This window comes from Accipiter gentilis, chromosome 31, assembly GCF_929443795.1.
Source record: "Accipiter gentilis chromosome 31, bAccGen1.1, whole genome shotgun sequence".
In the NCBI taxonomy this organism is placed as follows: domain Eukaryota; kingdom Metazoa; phylum Chordata; class Aves; order Accipitriformes; family Accipitridae; genus Astur; species Astur gentilis.
Genome location: NC_064910.1, coordinates 5389714 through 5408910, shown reverse-complemented (window position 1 = coordinate 5408910; position 19197 = coordinate 5389714). Strand labels below are relative to the sequence as shown.

General features: G+C 45.5%; 1 long non-coding RNA gene across 1 annotated transcript in view; it reads right to left on the bottom strand.

The window, feature by feature from the left end:
• Window positions 1-2846: 2846 nt before the first annotated feature.
• Window positions 2847-19197, bottom strand: part of LOC126052952 (uncharacterized) — a 36067-nt gene continuing 19716 nt past the window's right edge. The window contains exon 3 of the long non-coding RNA XR_007510197.1: window positions 2847-3015. This is a non-coding gene — a long non-coding RNA (uncharacterized LOC126052952). The remainder of the gene's footprint in view (window positions 3016-19197) is intronic.

Here is a 19197-nt window from a genome sequence, read left to right as displayed (position 1 = left end):
CAGAAATCTCTTTTCCCATCCTGCATCCCCTCTTTCAGTCCTCTCCAGCCGTAAGGAAATTTTCAAAAGTAAGTAAACATTAGAAACACATCCATTTGGGTAAAACCCTAAAATTACCTCTTTCTTAATAATTTTAATTTAAGAACCATCAGGTAGCAGGAATTTTTTAAATTATGTTTGAAACTATGAGACTGGCTCTGCGCTCACCAAGCCAAAGATATAAACACTGCAATATACCACAAATATACTGCAAATATCAGCAATCTTAAAACAAGTCCATCATACCCATTATCTGTCTGGGTCAAGACCAGTAACAATGGTACAACAGAAACCCAGGACCAGTAAAATCTAGATGTTCCCCACCTCAAAGGACGTGAAGCGGCGCAATATGCTTCTGTATCCTTTGTCTGAATTGCAACAGTAGTTCTGTAGACTTTGGGATGGGCTCCTCCAGTCCTTAGCTTCAGACATTTCTCCTGTATACCTTGACACATGAGGCAGATTCCCTGGATCCCTTCAACGTCAACAGAGGAAAATAGGTGTTTTGAAGACTCAATTCATCTGGTCAGATGCAGATGTCAGCCCTAGGAGATGATGAATACGTACCTCCTAGAAATGCCTATTTCTCTGTATTGACTTCAAAAGGAGCCTTAAGCGATGTAAACATCTCGGCTGGAAGCATCTGTGTTTAGTTAGATGAATCCCAGAACGCTGGGTGCTCAGATGCATCCTCAGACTTCACACGTCCGCTCAGCTTCTTCAGCTAGGCTCTACCTTTGTCCGTTGGCATTAGTTTTGTTTGGTTGTCTTCTATTAGAAAACAACTGACTTGTGCTTTTATCCCTGTGACAATTATAGTATAAACTGACAAAGTAATTTCATGCTACAAATGTCTCTCCTGTTTAGGGTGGTTTGTGAATTCTTTTCAGTTTTCCCTAGCACTTGAGCAGCAGATTTGAATAATCTCAGACATGGATTTAATGCTAGATCAGACTCAGTGCAGTTCCCTTTAAAAATATCTAAAAAAATGTCCATTGACCAACAAGGAAACTGGGTTGAGTCTCTTAAGTGTGCTGTCATGAAGCCAGCCGAGGCAGCGCTGTAAATCAGTAATACTAATTTCAATGAAACCCATTGACAGTAGTTGAGAATATAGATGTAAAATTGTTTCCTTTCTTATTCACCTGAGAAATTAAACATGCTATAGGAAAGAAGGGAATAACCAAACAGCACATTGTTCGGGTTTTTTTCCCTGTAATTTTTTGGTGTTGCTGTCATGTGAAGAAAAAGATCATATTGCCTCATTCTGCTTACAGTTTATAGGGGATTTCAAGTAGGAACTCTTGTCTTTTTCCATGTTCAATCTCAGCCCAACCCTATCTTCAAATAATGATGGACAATTTATAAAAAGAAGGAGAAAATATACTGAATAATCAAACCTCCCCAAAAGATTGTTTAACACTTGCTGCAATTGCTTACCCAGGTTTGATTCTACTTCTTTATACATGTCTCTGCTCAGCTTTTTAGTAGGATTTCCATATACCTGGCTTTCAAGCACCTGGTAGTCCTAAGACACTGCACAAACCTCACAGAAGTAGCTCAGATAAATCTTTATAAGGTAAATGTGTAACAGAATGACCTCAGTCTGAAGTTTCCTTCTTGCCTGTTTTCTTGAGTAAGAATCTAAATGTTGTTTGAAAAAGCTGCTCCTTTTTAATGAGGAGTTCACTTTATAAATAAAAGGTTGTATCCATTTTCTTTTACCAAGTTAGTCATCTTTTGACTATTTCATCTGCTTCTAGATCATGTAGTAATAAGGAATAAAGGCACTTTATGGACCTGATTTTCCAAACACTTACCTCACTGTACACCAGAAGTAACTCCCCTGTAGTCGTTAGGTCTGATTTCTCTCATACTTCATTCTTGCCTGGCTTCCAAAAAATGGGGGTGTGGGGAGGGGGGGACCTGGGCTGGGCAGCTCTTCCGTCCCTCTCCTTCTCAGGCTGCTTTAAGCTGGGGCTTACAACAGTGTTGCCATCCTCTGGGATCACACTGATGGAAAACGGCACCAAGCATAAGGAGCCCCAAGCCTTGGAGAGTCCCTTTTTTCACTTATGTACATGTTTTACCATTATATTAAGTCTCATCGTGAAGAAAAAAACACCTCTGCACATTGAAATGGGCACTAGTTCGGTCTATAATCTTTTGTGCTCACAGTTGTTAAAGAAAGCAGGTTGAGTCTTCACAAAAATGTTAGTTTGCTGGGAAATAAAAGGCACAGTGAAGTGACACTTTGATTATAATTAAAAACTTTTCAGTTGATTTAACAGATCACTTTAGGCATTTTTTGAGCTGTGGAAATAGCAGTGCTTTTAAGATAATGAACATTGTATGATTGCTAATGAAATCCACATATGCATACATATATATACACACGCATATATATATATATGCGGTCTTTATGCTATGCATTTATCCATCTCCATACATATATGCTCCTCTTAGGTTTACTTAAAAAGAAATCAAATGGGAGGGAAAGCACATTTTTCAAATGTGGCTCTAATTGTCTTTTGTGCATGTTCTATAGATCATTACTGACTGTTTACAAACCCTGCTTGGAATGGCTTTACGGCAATAGAGAGGGTAACATATCTTCATTGTTTATAAAATGACAGCTCCTAATGGACCATATTAGCTTTAACACAAACTATTAAATCCTTTTCATTAAATTATTCTGCGCTCTATTTTGGAATCTTGTTAGCTCTGGGAAGTAGGTGCAAACTCCTAAGGAAACATGAGCACACATTGAGACTATTATAGATAATGTTTATTAAATAAGCCTCTGAGGATGTTTTTCTTGGGTTGCTCTCAAGCATTTTGAAGGAGTCATGTTCCATGTTTGAGGTCCCATGTTTCTTCCTCTTAAACTATGAGCAGCTGTAGCACATGACCTACTTCTGTAGAACCCTGTAATGATTTCCTTCCTTCAGTGGCTTCAGGAGTCCCTCTTCTGCCCTGTGAAAAAAGGGACAAATATTTTAATCCAAGCAAAATGCTAAAGCAGGTTTTGTTGGTTTCAGGGAAGAAACTCAATACAGCTACATCACCGAGCGTAGGCCTCAAATTGGAACCATCTGGCCTGCAGAAGCACCATGAGATCTTTGGGGAAGGCATGGATATTTTTGCCTTGGGCTGTAACTCATACACCTGCAGAATGGGTAGACATGTTGGCAGACAAGCTGGGCGCGTACAGCAATACAAGCCTTCTCTCACAGCGCTGTGGCAGTGCTGGAGTTTGGAAATTACCCTGACGTGTTTAATAAATGCAATCACTGTACTGCATGCTCTCTGGATAGCAAATATTCAGCTGTACTTGCTGTTAAGTTAATTCAGGCAGGTCTGCACTCCAAGGCCCATGTCTTTTCGCCCTTCTCACACAGGCAGCCCCCTTGAAGGCAAAATAAGGACAAGGGAAGGAAGATGGTAAGCACAAAAACATGCATTACATCTTAAGGCTGCCTCTTGCAGGAGGTAGCCTCATGTGATATTCATGTGAACTGGATTAGATTGAGAAGCGATTCTTGTTGGTAAATATTACAGCTCTTTGGGAACACAGAAAGGTAAAAGAACGCAGGTGTCAGTGCAATCTAAAATAATCCGTCCCTCTCGGTGGGAGGTTTGTAAAATCTCTAGGCTGGATGCAGAAAGAAAGAGAAGCCACATGCAGACTCTGAAGGTCGTGACTTGAGAAACTGTCAGAAAGAGGCGGTGTCCGAGCCCAGCCAGAAAATGAAAATGCACACCACAGAAGCAGGAGGACATACATCCTTTGACTGGAATGTTATTAAACAATTAGGATCACAGGTTTTCCCGGAGCTCTGCGCAGCACCCGGCTTTCTGCCTGCAGCCTGGCGGATGGCAGAGCAAAAGACCAGAACGTGACATTTGCACCTTTGTGATCTGTAGTTGCAAATGCTATTTTGCACCTGCAAATTTGTGCCCTGACCCTACGGGCGCTTTTCAGACAAAACTCCCAGCGGTCCCTGGGGGCTAAAAGGTTAAGGCCCACATAGTTGGACATCAATACTGTGTTATTCTCCTTTCAGCGATGTAACGTACACGGCATCCTAGGCAGAATTTCTGATGCCGGGTTAGAAAGTGTGGCTGCTTGCATCATGCCGCAGATACGCTGGAGGGGAACAGGTTTTCTCCAGCCTTCTCCCTCCGCCTAGAAATCGCACTGACTGTATCAGTCTTTCCATTGGGAAAGTTTACACCCTGAATCTCAATCTGTACTTTCCCATACTCCCAAAGAAGTCCAAAGAGAACATTTTGGCCCAACTCTGCTTTCAGTTTACTCTATATTGCTAGCATCTGGAGTCACGTATGTGGGCTATCCCAACCCTAAGCCAGGGAATAAAATAGACAGAATGTGTGCAAGATCGCAGTCTAGTCCTGTGAGACGCAGTATCCTCAGCACTGCTGGCTCCTGTTGTCTTTTCTTTAGGAGGTGCTGAAGTGTTTTCAAAGCCAGATCCTCAAGACGACTTTCTAACTGTTTCACGGAGAGCTAGACTGGGGTAGGGATAAAGGAAGACTACGTACAGTGTGTAAAAAATCAGATGCAAAGACTCTAGCTCTCCTCTCTTGCACCCCTCTGTAAATGTGAAGCAGCTCTACAGAAGCCAGGGTAAAACAGATGATGGAGAAAGCAAAAGCAAAATTTTTTTTCTGAGGTCTATAGAGACATTATGGAGATTTTGTGGACAGTCAATTAAATATAACAGGAATAAAGGTGGAGCTATCTCAAAGGATAGCTCTCTGAAATGGCCTCCTTAGTTCCTGACTCAGTCCTGTCTGATTTTGGAAAGGAAACCTGACTTTAGGTACTGTGTAGGGATTGGCGCTCGGAAGATCTCGCGATGTACGGAAAGAGAAGGGTTAAGGGAGGCGGGATGACCGACAGGCAGTATATAAGGGCGTGACGCAGTTGAATAAACGCCATTTGCAGCATCCTCATATTGGTGTCAGTGCTCTGTGGCCCAGGGTATGGTGGACCCTGTGCCGAGTCCCACGGGGTGATCAGACGAATGTCTACAAGTGGTGACCCTGACGTGATTGGACATCGGCGGATTACGCGGGGCGTAATCGAAGGCCTGGCCAGGCATGGAAGGAGTCCTGAAGGTGTTGGACTCGTGCTCTAGAGAGGTAAAAATCCCTATGGGACAAAAAGAAGCGAAAGCTTGCCTAGAGCGGCTCCTGAAAGAGGAAGCGATAGAGCGCCCGGGGGACATATTGTCTCCTGAGTGCTGGCCGAAATGCACCGCGGCTTTAGCGGAACGGGCTATGGCGACGCAGCATGGTCCGGAGTTAAAGACGTGGGGGCGGATTAGGGCGATTTTCAGGAAAGTGCGGGAGGAGGGCTTAACATGGAAGGAAGCAAAGAGATTGATGCACGCGCAGGCGGAGCGGGGCGTGCAGGCGGATGGGGGGGCACGGACAGAAGGGCTGACGGAGGTAGCGGAGCAGACGCCTCTGGTGCTCCCAGTGCAGCCGTCAGCACCGGCCGAACCACCGGGATACCCTTGGGAGGAGTTTGAACGGGAGCGTGAACGGGCGAGAGAGGAGGAGCGGGAGAAAGAGCGACAGTTAATTCAGGAGGCAGAGGAACCCGTGGCGGAGCAAAGGAGACGGGAGAAGGAGAGGCAGAGACTAGAGGAGGCGGAGAGGGCGGTGATGAAGGGATCGGAAAAGGAGCAGGTAGAGGAGGGAGCGGTTCCCCTGTATGATCCGGAGGATTGGGTGCCGGGACGTGTTTTGCGAACCGCGCCACAAGCTCACCCTAAGATGGCGCCGACATCCGCCTTCTCCCCGGATGTCTCTCCGGAGGTCGGGAGAGGCGGAGCACGGCCAAAGGAAGGAGGAAGGAAAGTCAGGACACCCCCTCTTACGCGCGTAGCGGAAGAGGAAGAGAGTGGTCCGGACTCAATCGAGGGGTCGGCTCAACGGTTAGAGGAGGCGTGGCAACTGGTGGGCGGACACCGCTGTCGTCCGCCGCACGCAGCGGTAAAACAAAAGGCTATCTCCGACTGTAAGGCGCAGTCGGCAGCAGCCAGTGAAACAGCAACGCCTATGCCTTTAATACCTGCGCCCGACCCAGCTACAGATCCGCTGCAGATGTTGCAGCGAGTAGTAGAGGAGATACAGGAGCAGGTGAAGCAACAGCGGCAGCTGCTACAAGCAGCTGGGGAACAGAAAGGAGTTCCCGATTCACCAAAGATCACGTTGCCAGACTGGAAAATTGTAGCAAAGGAATGTGTTATGGACGGCATACGTTTTGAAGGACCCCCTTTAGTTTGCCCAGTCCGAGCTGGTCCAGGTGGTGTGGGGGTGGAGTGGTCTCCGTTAGATAGCAAGCTTTTGCAACAAGTGAAGAAGACCGTGGATGATTACGGCTTAGGACATCCCATGACAGGCTCTCTGTTAGACGTGGTTTTTTTTTTCAGGTTCACTAACTCCCTGGGATTCGCGACAGTTTTGCAGTATGATTTTGACTCCCATTTTTTTTTGATTTAGAAGGAAGCTTGGACAAACAGATTACAAGCAGCACTAGTTGAGACCCAACAGGAAAGTGGGAAGGAGGGTGGCGCTTGGTGACACAGGGAAGAGGGTATGCTGCAGTACAATCATCAGAGCACCCAGACTCACGTGTGCGCTGGGTGCCGTCACGGTGGTTGAAACCAGACCTCAGTCAATAACGATTTGTTGTGAGTTATTTTGCAGGATCCCGTTCAGAAGATCATCTGAGTACCTGCACTGTGGTCATTGTGACCCTTGGGTGCTTGTCAAGTATGACCGCTGTGGACAACAACTCTGGAGACGCACCAGCCGAACATCAAAATGGTGTGACCGATGTTTTGAACACCGCAGATCCACTTTACAGCAACCGCTGTGTGTACCCCATAAGCAGGGGACTATGATATGCTTTTAGACAAAGCCAATCAATTACAGGAGGCAGGTGACAGTGGCTTGACAATCTCCTCTCGTCGACCTGGCAATGGCTCCTGTCTTTGATTGCCTGAAAAACGTTGACCCTATTTGGAATCCTTTTGGTGGTGGTTATTATGGTTTGTTGTGGGATACCAGCACTGACTGTTTGCGTGCGGAAACTCTTTATACAGAGTGCGGGTACCCACCAGTACACGAATTACTATGAGGTGGTGGGATCACTTATACCTGTAACGCCAGTTTGTACCGTCGGTCATCCGCCATAGTGAGGGGGGAATTGTAGGGATTGGCGCTCGGAAGATCTCGCGATGTACGGAAAGAGAAGGGTTAAGGGAGGCGGGATGACCGACAGGCAGTATATAAGGGCGTGACGCAGTTGAATAAACGCCATTTGCAGCATCCTCATATTGGTGTCAGTGCTCTGTGGCCCAGGGTATGGTGGACCCTGTGCCGAGTCCCACGGGGTGATCAGACGAATGTCTACAGTACTGACACGTAGGAACGACGGGATACAGTATGTGTTGCCGGAGACAAACTTCCTTCTGCAGTCGTATTTGATTTGCTTTTGCTTTTCACCACACCATGGTTCACCTCACCTCGCAGCAGCTCCTCACTGCTGTCCACGCAGCCAAGGTAGCTTTGCCTAATACACAGCTCCAACAGTTTCCAGCACTGTTTCAGCAACAAGATGAGAGTTAATGAGGCTCAACACACTTCCTACCAAACTTTATGGGGAAACCCCCTTGAGTGAGAGCAGGAAATCCATCTTGTAGGAATTACAATGTGGTCTCAGTTCCTCAACTAGAAACTGAAGAGAATATTGATATTTTTCAAAATATCAAATACTAAATGTGGGGGTTCCCCAGCCAAATTTCCCTTTGGTTCAACAGGACAATTTTTCATTTCAGCGTCGTTTAGATTTCTGAAATAATTTATTATATACTTCAAGAATATTGAAAATTTCCTGAAGCCAGATTCTGCTACCTCTATTTACACAGGCTGTGCATAGGCAATCCCGCTGCTGCTAGGAAAAAAAGTGCTATTTGCTATGAAGGAGGGTGGGCAGAATCGGACCCTTCCTAAAAGCCTTCTGAAAGATGGGGAAATGCAAAAGGGCCCAGGTTTCAACAAGTGCATTTTGACAAATAACTAAACCGCCTTGTGATCCCAACCAGCAAACCAGGGAGGCTTGCCACAGCCTTGCCGAATGCCTTTAACAAACAGAAATTCCTCCATCGCATTCTGGGAATAACAGCAAAAAAAGAAGGAAACCTTTATGAGGGGAAAGCAAATGCAGCTGTGAACCTGGGAGGCCAGGTAAAAGGATATGAAAGCACATAAAGAGAAAAGTACTTTCCCTTAGCAAGTTTTTTCAGTCTTCTGGCTCTTCCCACTCTCCCCACCCCAGTCCCGAGGGTGATGGTCCTTGCAGCACACTTTTCCAGACACACACCAAACCTGACGCATGGGATGCAGCCACAAGCCAAATGTCTGCTTCCAGATGTGCCTGACGGCCCCAGCGGAGCTGCTCCCCCGTCCCACAGCCCACGACCCCGGCTGGCAGCTAAACTTTCCTGGGGTACCCAGCAAATAAGTGATTGCCCAAATCCTGATCCTTCCTTAGCTCTGCCCCTGCTCTGGTTTCTAACAAACACCGGAGAGATGTTCCCTGCCTCCATCATGTTTCACAGTGCCGACTGTCCCCTCCCTGTCCAGACACGGGTGGTTTTTTCCGTGGAAACCATGGTACGGGACAGGAGAAGGAGGATCCATTTTAGACACAGGTCCCATCCCTGCACAGGGCCAGGATGTGGCCAGAAGGTGCATCCGAATCCAGAAGCCAGTGAGCACTCTGGGGCCCCATGATTTAGATGTCATTCAAGTGCTGCTAGAGGAGTCATGCGTATGCAGTTTACAGAAACGGAGCTTTTTTATGAGATACTTTTCCCTTTCCATCAGTAAAGGCAATAGAGAGCTCTTTCTCCTCCGGAGCTTCAGGCTGTGGAGTTCATTTTGAAATGCGCACAGTCTTTCAAGATTGACGGAGTTCCAGCTATTGATTTTCTTGACTTGTTCATAAGTTAATATTTACCATAAACATCTTGATGAGAAAATTTAAAAAAAAAAAAAAAAGACATTTTCAAAGCAGCAGAAGCTGGGGAGATAATGAACCAGACACAACTTTAAACAAGGTATTTTAAAAAGCATTAAACCTCCCTTCCCTTTTTTTAATTAGTGAAAAAGAAAATATGAAAAAAACCCAAAACCAAAAACCAGAAGGGTGATAAGCAGCGTTTATTGTTGAGTTCATTACTGTGATTATTTTGGGAGAGAAGACATTTTTCTCTTAATTCATGAGCCAGAAATGAGCTCTTTGGAGGCTGTAGTAAAAAGATCTCCTTAAAAATGACTGCGAAAAGATGACTTTGCTAGAAAATTCCAGCTGGTTCAGCCATATCCAGATGCCTGAGAAGCTTGATTATGGCTCGACTAACTCTCGGCTGCCCTCATCAAAGCACTGCCAAGATCGAGATCTCCCAGGAGCTAGCATCCCACCCGCAGTGGCACAGCAAGAGGAGGATGCGACGGGCTGAAGAACCATAAGCAAAGGCAGGGGTTTCGGCTGTGACGAAGGGCTGTGTCGCAGCAGCCCAACCGGTTGTAAATGCTGGGGGGGGAGACCGGATTGCTCCCCTCCAGCCCGCGGAAACCAGGGCAGAGCTTGCAGCCCCAACACAGGTTTGGCTAGTCTGCTGGCCGGGGGTCCCGCGCTCGTTTGTCACCACGCTGTCCTGAAAATGGCAGCGAACGTTAATTCTCCCCCTTCCCCTCTCCCCAGCCCCGTGCTGGGGAGAGCTGCCGACAAGCTCACCGACAGCGAGGGCAACGCATGAAAGAAAACACACAGCCGACAGAAAAACGAAACGCACATGGCGGGGAATAATATTTCATTTGTGCGGTAGCGGCCCTGCGCGAGCAGTGTAAATAAAGCAGGTTACTGAGACGTGAATATACCACTGTTTATAAATACTAGCCCTTCTGCCTGGAGACGTGCGTGAGGAGAGCTGGACACTCGTGAGGTCACCCCGCCACATTTTATGATTTACATAAATCATGTCAACACCGCTAGCAGGAGCGGCGGGTGAATGGGGCCGCATGAAGCGAGCCATTCAGCCTCCTGTCACAGGTCTTAAAACAGGTAGAAGCTGTTAACGGGCCCACCAAATCTCTTAAAATGCAGAGGGGATGAGGGATAATCCAGCTGGGGAAGCAAGGCATGCACCCACCCCACGCGCCTCAGCTGACAGAGGCCTTCCCGGGCTCTGAGGAGCAGAAAGACAGCCAAAAAGCAGGCGCTGGTGAAGCCCAGGAGCTAAACTTGTTATTAATGTTCACCTTCACAGAGGGTAGTGTGTCCCACTAAGCAACCACTCTTATGAAGAAAATGCCTGAGCCGCCTGGTGAAGGTGAAGAAAATGCCCCATGGCTGCTGCGTGCAGGACCCTTCCTCCCCTTATTTACTAAGCGCATGGAAAATTTCATTTTTTTCCCAGAGGAATCAATATTCTGGGACTGAACGGAAGCCCCTCGGTAGGTTTGCCTTGCATTCAAGTGCCTGTGGTTTGGGGGCCGGAGAGGAAGGCAGAGCGAGGACAGACGCAGGAGAGCAGTGCGCAGCTTCCCACGAATTTCCTTACGACTCCCTGGGAGCTCCATGTCTAACCAGGATCACGCAATACAAGGTCAAAGCTGCAGCTAAGGATAAAAGTGGCAGAGAGAAACAGTTTTCCTTTTCCTTGCCACTTTGCAGTCATGTATCACTATGGGTTGTCCTTATTTCGGAGGACAGTAGTCCCTTTTGGTCCAATTTACCCAGCTCCGGAGACAGATGATGCCATCAGGGTGGGTGCCTGAAACATTGAGGATCTGGCTCGCAGTCTTTAACTCTGCCCAAATTTCAGCTCTAATAACATGTAATTATGTAAAATAATTGTAAAAATTACAATTACACATGAATCATGTATAATTATGCAAAAGAAATGTAAAAAATATAAAAGCAGTACAAAATCTTTATGATACATTGCTGGTATATGGACATGTACTATTCACTACTCTTAAATGCAAGTTGATTTAGAAATATTACTTTGACCATAAATCAACCGTGTTCTGTGTGATTCCTGTTGATCTACAGCTGTGACATGTTCTCAGAGAAGAACAGATGTAAATATTAGAGAAAATTGGGAAGCGTTCTGGGAAATGTTTTTCACTGGAAAATGTAGATTTGTCAAAATCAAAGCCTTAGGGAGGAGAGGGGATTTTTTTATGAATATGCCATATTCAAATACAATTGTAAAATGTTTTAAAAAATGATCAAAATATCCTCTTTCTATACTTTGAAAAGAAAGGATGTAATTTTTAGACTGAAAGTAAGCTTCCGTTTTGAAATCTAAGTAAATTTACACCAAAAACATCAGAAAAAAACCCCTTAAGTCAAAACACTTCAAAGCTTACCAAAGACCAACATTTCAGAACTAACTTCTTTTCGATCCGAACTAAATTTTTGTATTTTATTCTTTATATTCATTTTTTTTTTTTTTCAAGATTTGCAGTTTTGGGGCCAACCTGAAACAGGAAAAGTTCTTGCAGTTATGCAAAATATGATAAGAGCAGAAAACCATTTTCTTTCACCTCTGCTGCTCTGTAAAAATGTGTTTTCAGCAGACCACCGACAGATCACGCAAGCTTTAGTATCTTCTCCAGAGAAGCTTCACCAAGTCGGAAGGGGGGGGAATCTCAGTCGTTCAGCCCCAGACCTCTCCACCCCAGGGGCCAGCAGATAATCCCTGCTCTGCTTCCCCAGCCTCATTTTGGACCCCAGGGAAAGCTTTTTTCCCAAAGGAGAAATGCGGAGGTGCCCTGCAGCTGGTGCTTTGCCCCTCTACGTAGAGGTGGCACCGTCGTGTGATCCCTCCCTTGCACGGGGGGTGACCTCTGCGTCCCAGTCCGGTCAAGGTCACAGCTTGGAGAAGCAGGTACCTGCTACTTGAAATGAAGCCCTGATTAAAAAACAAAAGATTTGTTTCTTGATACTGTGCCTTCCTGACGGTGACTTCTTTTCAGGGGCAATTAAATGCTAAGCATCGGTCTGTTAAATTTAGTGGCAATTTCAGTTGTAGGCGGCATCAAGTCAAGGACAATTTCAATTTCAGGGCAGCTTTTATTTCATGTTTTGAAACTGAGAGTGCTTTCTATTTAAGAGCAGCTTTTGTTTGAAATAATATAGCCTAGCCTGTTTCTCTGTGGCCCTGATCCCGCATCTCAGAAAGGACCTCACTCACAGCCAGAATCCTACTGAAAATCAGGTGTTTTCAGCAGGGAGACTGAAGTGCCCTAAGCACGGGCTGGGATTGCCTGTGCATGCCTGTCTCAGTGTGGGAAGGGTTATTAGGAGCCAGGGTTTTCTCCCTCAAAGCCCCCCAGCCCAAAGCCATTGGTGAGACCCTTCAGGAGAAGAGTCATCTGCAGGATTCGACTTCGGCTGCAGACCTAGGTCAGAGCTCTGGCAGTTTGCAAAGGCATTTTTTTCAGGCATGTCATTTGCTTCCCTGTGGGAGTGGGTGTCCGTACGTGCCTGTACAGCCGTACTTCATCTCTCTACGGGCAAGAGCTTCCCTGAGCTGCCTTCCTTAAGACTCAGGTTTTATATTACCAGGTAAATTTCCTTTCAGCTTTATTTGCATGGAGCAAGAGTGACATTCTGTGGCCAGTTAGATTTATGGCACCGTTCTCTCGCTTTCTTTTTTCCCCTCCCATAAATACCTCAGGGTATAAGCCATCCTCTGATAGTCTTTTGTTTTGTTTGTGGCTTCTATCACGCTTTGTGAGAAATAAAAATAGAGGAATTCTCAAACACATTTCTGTGGCATAAAATCCTTAGAGACTGCTTTACCACGAATTCCTGACAAATTCAGATGTCTATGTACTGATTATTATTTTATGAGAGCAATGCCTGATCGTAATGTAAGTAACCAGAAGCATGAAGAGACTATGACACGTTCCTCAGGCTCTGCTCTAGCTGGCTCAGCTCGTTGCACTTGGAAGGGATGAGGAAGCCATGTTCCAAAACCCCATAAAAAAATAAAGTAGAGTGCTGTTTAAAACAAAGCAGTGGGCTTTTTAGGCACTTATGTGCTCCAGATAATACACCAATGACACTAAATTGAAGTCATTTAGCTGTAAACATGATATTACATTTGACAGTTTCCAGTGGTAAAACACCAGACAGTCCATGCTGAGGAGAAAAGAAACAATACACAAGGAGCAAAGCTCGTCACAAGAGTAGCCACAAAAGGGCCAACAGGGGGAAAAAATACCCAACAAAATCCCAGCATTTTTCAGTGGTTTGGAGTCATAACTCAGCTTAGACACACATGGTACCAAAAGCAACCTGCCCAGTTTAAACAGCGGAGAGCAGGCGCTGGAGTTTATGTTGTTCCCCTGTTTATTAAAAACGGATGGGAGCACTTGACAGAAAAATCAAACTTCTGGTCATGGCTCATTAATCTCTGTTGTATCTGTCAGATATGTGTGTCTAGAGTTTCAACAAGGCTCTAGAATCGAGATTACTGCTGAGCTCTGTTGTTTTCTCTAATTTTGAATGAGGGGAAATGCTGCCAATCACCCTAGGCGAGAGGGGAGCACGGGGCCATTGCCATAGCCCTTTGCAGCGGGCATCTCCCTGCCCCGTGGTTTGGATCTGATTTCAGAGGCAGTGACACTTCTCTCCCTTTCTCACCACAACCTGAGTTTTGGCTGGCTGCCTCCCCTCTCTCTCCCCTGAAAACCAGACTCATCGCTCGCCACCAAAGCGCGTGCCCGTCAGTGTTAAGGTGATGACGAGGGCGATCTGCGGTGGCGGTGGATGCTCCTTCATCCCTGGATTCTGCTCCCAAACACAAAAGTGTTAATCGCATTAATCCGCTGAAGACAGTGGAGCTCCTCCAGTGTAAAACCAGGGTAAGTGATGGGCTCAGCAGGCCTAGAGTGGGCTCAGCAGGACTGAGACGAATATGGTATGAAACAATTAGCTGCAGATGGTATAGGAATCTCGTTTTCTGGAAATACAGATTTTGCCTGGAGATCTTTCTATATATATTGGATTTGTCAAACTGATAATGACTCGAACATTTGGAGAGAGAGGATAACCCACCGCAGGGCCAGATGCAGCTGTGATGGGGAGGATGGAGGACATATATTAGCCCCGAAACGTGGCTGTCTCCCCATCACATTGCCACGTCAATCCATGGTGCTGGGAGGATGGATGAGGCCCTGAGCAGAGCAGGGCAGGGGAGCTCGCCCGCTGCCTCTCCTTATGCCATTACTTTCCTTACTTGCTTTGGACATTGCTCATTTCATTCGCTCATTCTTTTCTTCCCCCCATTCTTCCTTTTTTAATTATCAGTGATGCTGTTTCCAGAGCTAGCAAAACTGCCAGGCACTTTGAGGATGAGGCACAACATTTAGCTGCTGCTTCACTTGAGTGCAAAACAGAGGCAGTTGTGAGTAGAGGTTTCCAGCTCCGTCAGCTGGAGGACAGGCTGGGGACTCCTTTCAATCCTGATACTGCTAGCAAGGGTTCTTCTTCAGGCACAAACAGTGGATTCATGCAGCACAAATATAGACACAGACAGAAAAATAACAAAGAAGATCTGATGTTTTACAACTGCAGGTACACCACAGGCAGGCAATCTGACCCTCAGTGCTCACAAACTGTAAATGGCAATGGCGGGATCATGTAAAAGGCGCGTTTGCCAACTCCCTTCTCAATGAAACACATGGAGTTTCCCTCGAGGGGATGTCTCTCCTGCCTGCCAAAGTCTGTCCTCAAGATCAGCCTTGCCCGCTGCGCCAACTGTAGGCTTGCAGGCATGGCTGCTGCGTGGTGCTTCAGATCATATGGAAAGCCATATTCCCGGGGATGCCCGGGTGTGACGGAGAGCCCGCCTGCGCGGCAGTCAGCTGGACCATGAGCAGGCAGCAGGCAAATGGCAAAAAGCAGAGCTTCCCCTTCTCTGTGCTGCAGCTCGCCGTTTCCAAGAAGCGCAGGCATAGCCCTGCCGTTCAACCGCAGCAGAGCTTGCCCACACAGAACACTTCCCAAGACCATTTTGAAGACCAGATTTATAAAGTTTGACCTATTAAGAAACAGTATGTCCTATTAGATCTTAATGGACAGGGCCTGCTAATCTACCTGCAATGTGGTGGACTCTTCTAATCCAAAGAGTAAATTCCCATTGTCATAATGTTAGCTCCTATCGCTTAGAATATTTTTGCAGTGCGGTTTTAGGAATCTGGATTATTGGGCCTCTTGATCTGTTCATTCTTACAGACACGTGAGAGCTACACTAGCAGGTATAATTTGCTGTTGCTCAGAGAAGCCTGTGCAGCTATATATATATTTGCAGCATTTCTGAAGCTTCTCTGTATTTAACACTTAATTTTTTTCAATAAAGCGTAAGTGACGTAGGAGCCATTTTCAACAGTCACATCAGCACTTAAGCCCAGATCCTTTAAGCTATTCAAGTGCTTAGATATATATACCTCAGTGGAAGTGCTTCAGACACATCGGCGGGTTAGATGAGTAGCTTCCACTGAAATCTGCCCCCAGTTCCAGCTTCCCCTCAGTTGCTTAAGTTGTTCCATTGGGATTTAGATACTGAGATGACAGGTACCTAAGATACACAATAGCTGGATGACATGCATAACGTAAAGATGGGTGTTTGAACACTGTGAGATGCAGGATCATCCTTAGCTGAGTGACAGCTCAGGAAAAGGCCATGTGGCCCTCCTAGGCATCTCCTGGCCACCAGTAGCCCTGGAGTAAAATTGTCAGGTGGTAAGTGCTGACAGGGGCCCTTGAGGGTGTGAAATTTCTTATGCTGATACAGAAGGCATGGCACAGGGAAAACCTCCACACTAGTCAGCTTTTTGGGAGCCGAGCCGTAGCAGTGAGTCTCTCAACAGAGAGCACCACAGGTCAGCTTGGACATAACTGGGAGCGGAGAAGGGACCCACACACCAACCTGACAGAAATACAGGTTTGTTTCATTGAAATAGAGTGGGGGCATTTTTAATGGTGTGGTTTAACCCCAGCCAGCAACTAAGCACCACGCAGCCGGTTGCTTACTCCCCCCACAGCCAGTGGGATGGAAGAGAGAACTGGGAAAAAAGTAAAACTCGTGGGCTGAGGTAAAGACAGTTTAATAGGACAGAAAGGAAGAAAATAATAATAATAATGATAATAACAGTAACAATAATAGTAATAATATTTTAATAATAAAACAATAATGACAATAATAATATTAAAAGAACTGGAATATACAAAACAAGTGATCCACAAAGCAATTGCTCACCACTCACTGACTGATGCTCAGCCAGTCCCCAAGCAGCGACCTGCACCCCTGCTCCCGACCAACTCCCCCCAGTTTATATACTGGGCATGATGACACATGGTATGGAATACCCCTTTGGCCAGTTTGGGTCAGCTGTCCTGGCTGTGTCCCCTCCCAACTTCTTGTACCCCTCCAGCCTTCTTGCTGGCTTAGTATAAACACTACGTAGCAACAACTGAAAACAACAGTGTGTTATTAACATTCTTCTCATACTAAATCCAAAACATAACACTATACCAACTACTAGAAAGAAAATTAACTTTAGCCCAGCCTAACCCAGGACGAATGGCAACCTGTGAGGGAGCTGGACTCTATCCTCCAAAAAGCTGATGCAACTGCTGCCAGGCAGGCATTAGCTGAGCAGGCTCATTAGGCTGTATCACTTCCTAACCCTGCGCATCGGTCAAACAAAGCCACAAACTATGAACACAGGATTTGCTGTCTTCTTCCATCCTTATGGGTGCTAGCTTTTTTCCAGGAGACACAGAGAAACCTGAGGTTACAGACCTGCTCTAACTCTACTCCTATCTCCAGGACACAGAAGACAGAGGAGACCTTGGTGTCCCTTAATGCATGCTGTGGCAGCAGCACTCCTTTTCTTCTCAAAAAGACTTTCTGTCTCCCTGGAGAGAATCACAGAATCGTAGAATGGTTTGGGTTGGAAGGGTCCTTTAAAGGTCATCTACTCCAACCCCCTTGCAATGAGAAGCCAGGAAGTTCCCTTGGGTGATGCCATTTGGTGTTGCTGTGTACCACGAATACCATTTTTAAGCAGCCACCATGTCCTTTGCCTTCACGGTTTCCTTTCTGCTCTCTATTGTTAGTAAATTTTTTGCATGCATCTGTTACTTGAACAAAATAAAATGTTGTTTTCAAGTGTGTAAATACACAAAAAAAAAAGTTACTGGTAGTTTGCTGGGCAGGTTAGTGGAAAGCAATTACAAATGTTTTTATGCTTAGCAAAATATGGCTTAAGATGTTATCTGCTTTGAACTGCAAAACCAGAAAGTACTACAAACCCTTTTGTTATATGAGACAATGCGTCACCGAATAAAGAATCTTTTTATGAAGGGAAAGCTAAAAAAACCCAGTGATATTATATTCAGTTACAATGAAACTGCAGCCTCTCCCTCTGCATCTCTGCTTCTACCATCAGCCATACAAAGCCCTTCTTCTTACCACAGAATATATCAACTGCAGGTCTCCAGTTAACTCATGTGTGAAATGTGCTTGATACCAAATGAATGGATGATCATAAAAACAGCGTTCCTTTTTCCTGGAAACAAAAACCAGTGGTGATACGTATTGCTTCTGTTTTCAGCCAAAGACTATAGTACCAGATGGCTAACACAACCGTAACAGCTAGCTGCATCTGGATTAAAAAGTTTGGATGGTGTGAGCTAATCTTTAAAAAATGCCAGATAACTTTTATCCCTTTAAATCATGTTACTGCTCAGTGTATTTCCCGCTCACAAGATCCTAGGACTGTTCAAACATGCCTTAGACATGTTCATTAAGCATCACTGAACTGAACAAAAGGCTAGTAACTATCTTTGTCAAGTCAGAGGTCAGCTTTTGGGATATGATCCAAGATCCACTGAAGGCAAGGGAAGATGTCTCACTGATGTCTGTGGCCTTTGAACTAGGAGCCTAGTGGTTATTTCCCCTTGTCCGCATCTATTATGACTGTAAATGAAACTTATACTGGTTAAGGAAAAGAACAGAGAAGACAACTTGTCTCTTTGGATAAAATGACTTGGCTTTTCATACTTAAATGTACTTTTTCCCATGAAAATAAAGATGTTTGGGTAACAATGTTTGGCTAGCTATGTAACCTGAACACTGAACAGACAGAGAAGAAATACATCTTTTTGCTCTATATGACTATGAGATACCTGAAACAATAATTTGTAGGGAGGCCCTGGGCTTAGCTACAGATGCTTGCACTGCAACAGTCAGATGTCATTTCAAATGACTTTTAATTCAATGTCTTTCAGAATCAGCTAGAATTTAAATTCATGCACTGTTGGATGGGGGAGTTGTTGGCAAGGGCTTTGACGAAGAAAGTGTTTTGATTTTGTGAACAGCAAGACCAAATTTTGTGGGTGATGGACTAGGTACAGAGGACACTGTTATTTCTCTCCAGAGACTGTGCCAGGCTACCAAACAAGATTCTGAGTGCTAGCTCTTGGGTTGGCTTTGCTTTTATTTCCCCTCCCATTTTCTCTCCTGTAATGGTAGCAGTGTAGCTTAAAAATTCCCCAATTTCCCGCACTAATCTTTGCCACAGTGTCTCAGACACTCGATGGGAAGAGTCTCACAATTATTCAGTGTTTCACGGTGTTAAAATATCACAAGCATTCAAGTATTTCTGATGCGGGAACATCTACAAAACTGCATGACTCACTCAACCAGGACAGAAAATAGAACAGCCTTGCAACGCCTTATGCTGTTTCTTGAACGTTGGCTATCTTAATGGGGTCAGCGGTGACATTTGTCTTGAAAGCCATCCAGTAAGGAGGGAAGTTCTTACACAGTCTTCCTCACAGATGGTGAGACCTGCCAGCAGTTTTACGGCTCGGCAGTGAATGGCTCTGCAGCTGTACGGGCATACCTGCTGGAAGGCTGCCCGAGTGATACAGCCAACACGTGCGTCAAAAAACCCCGGCGCCGGCGGTGGGTTCCTTTGTTTAATCTTCCTCCAGCAAACAAAAAGTGACTTGGCTTCAAAACAATG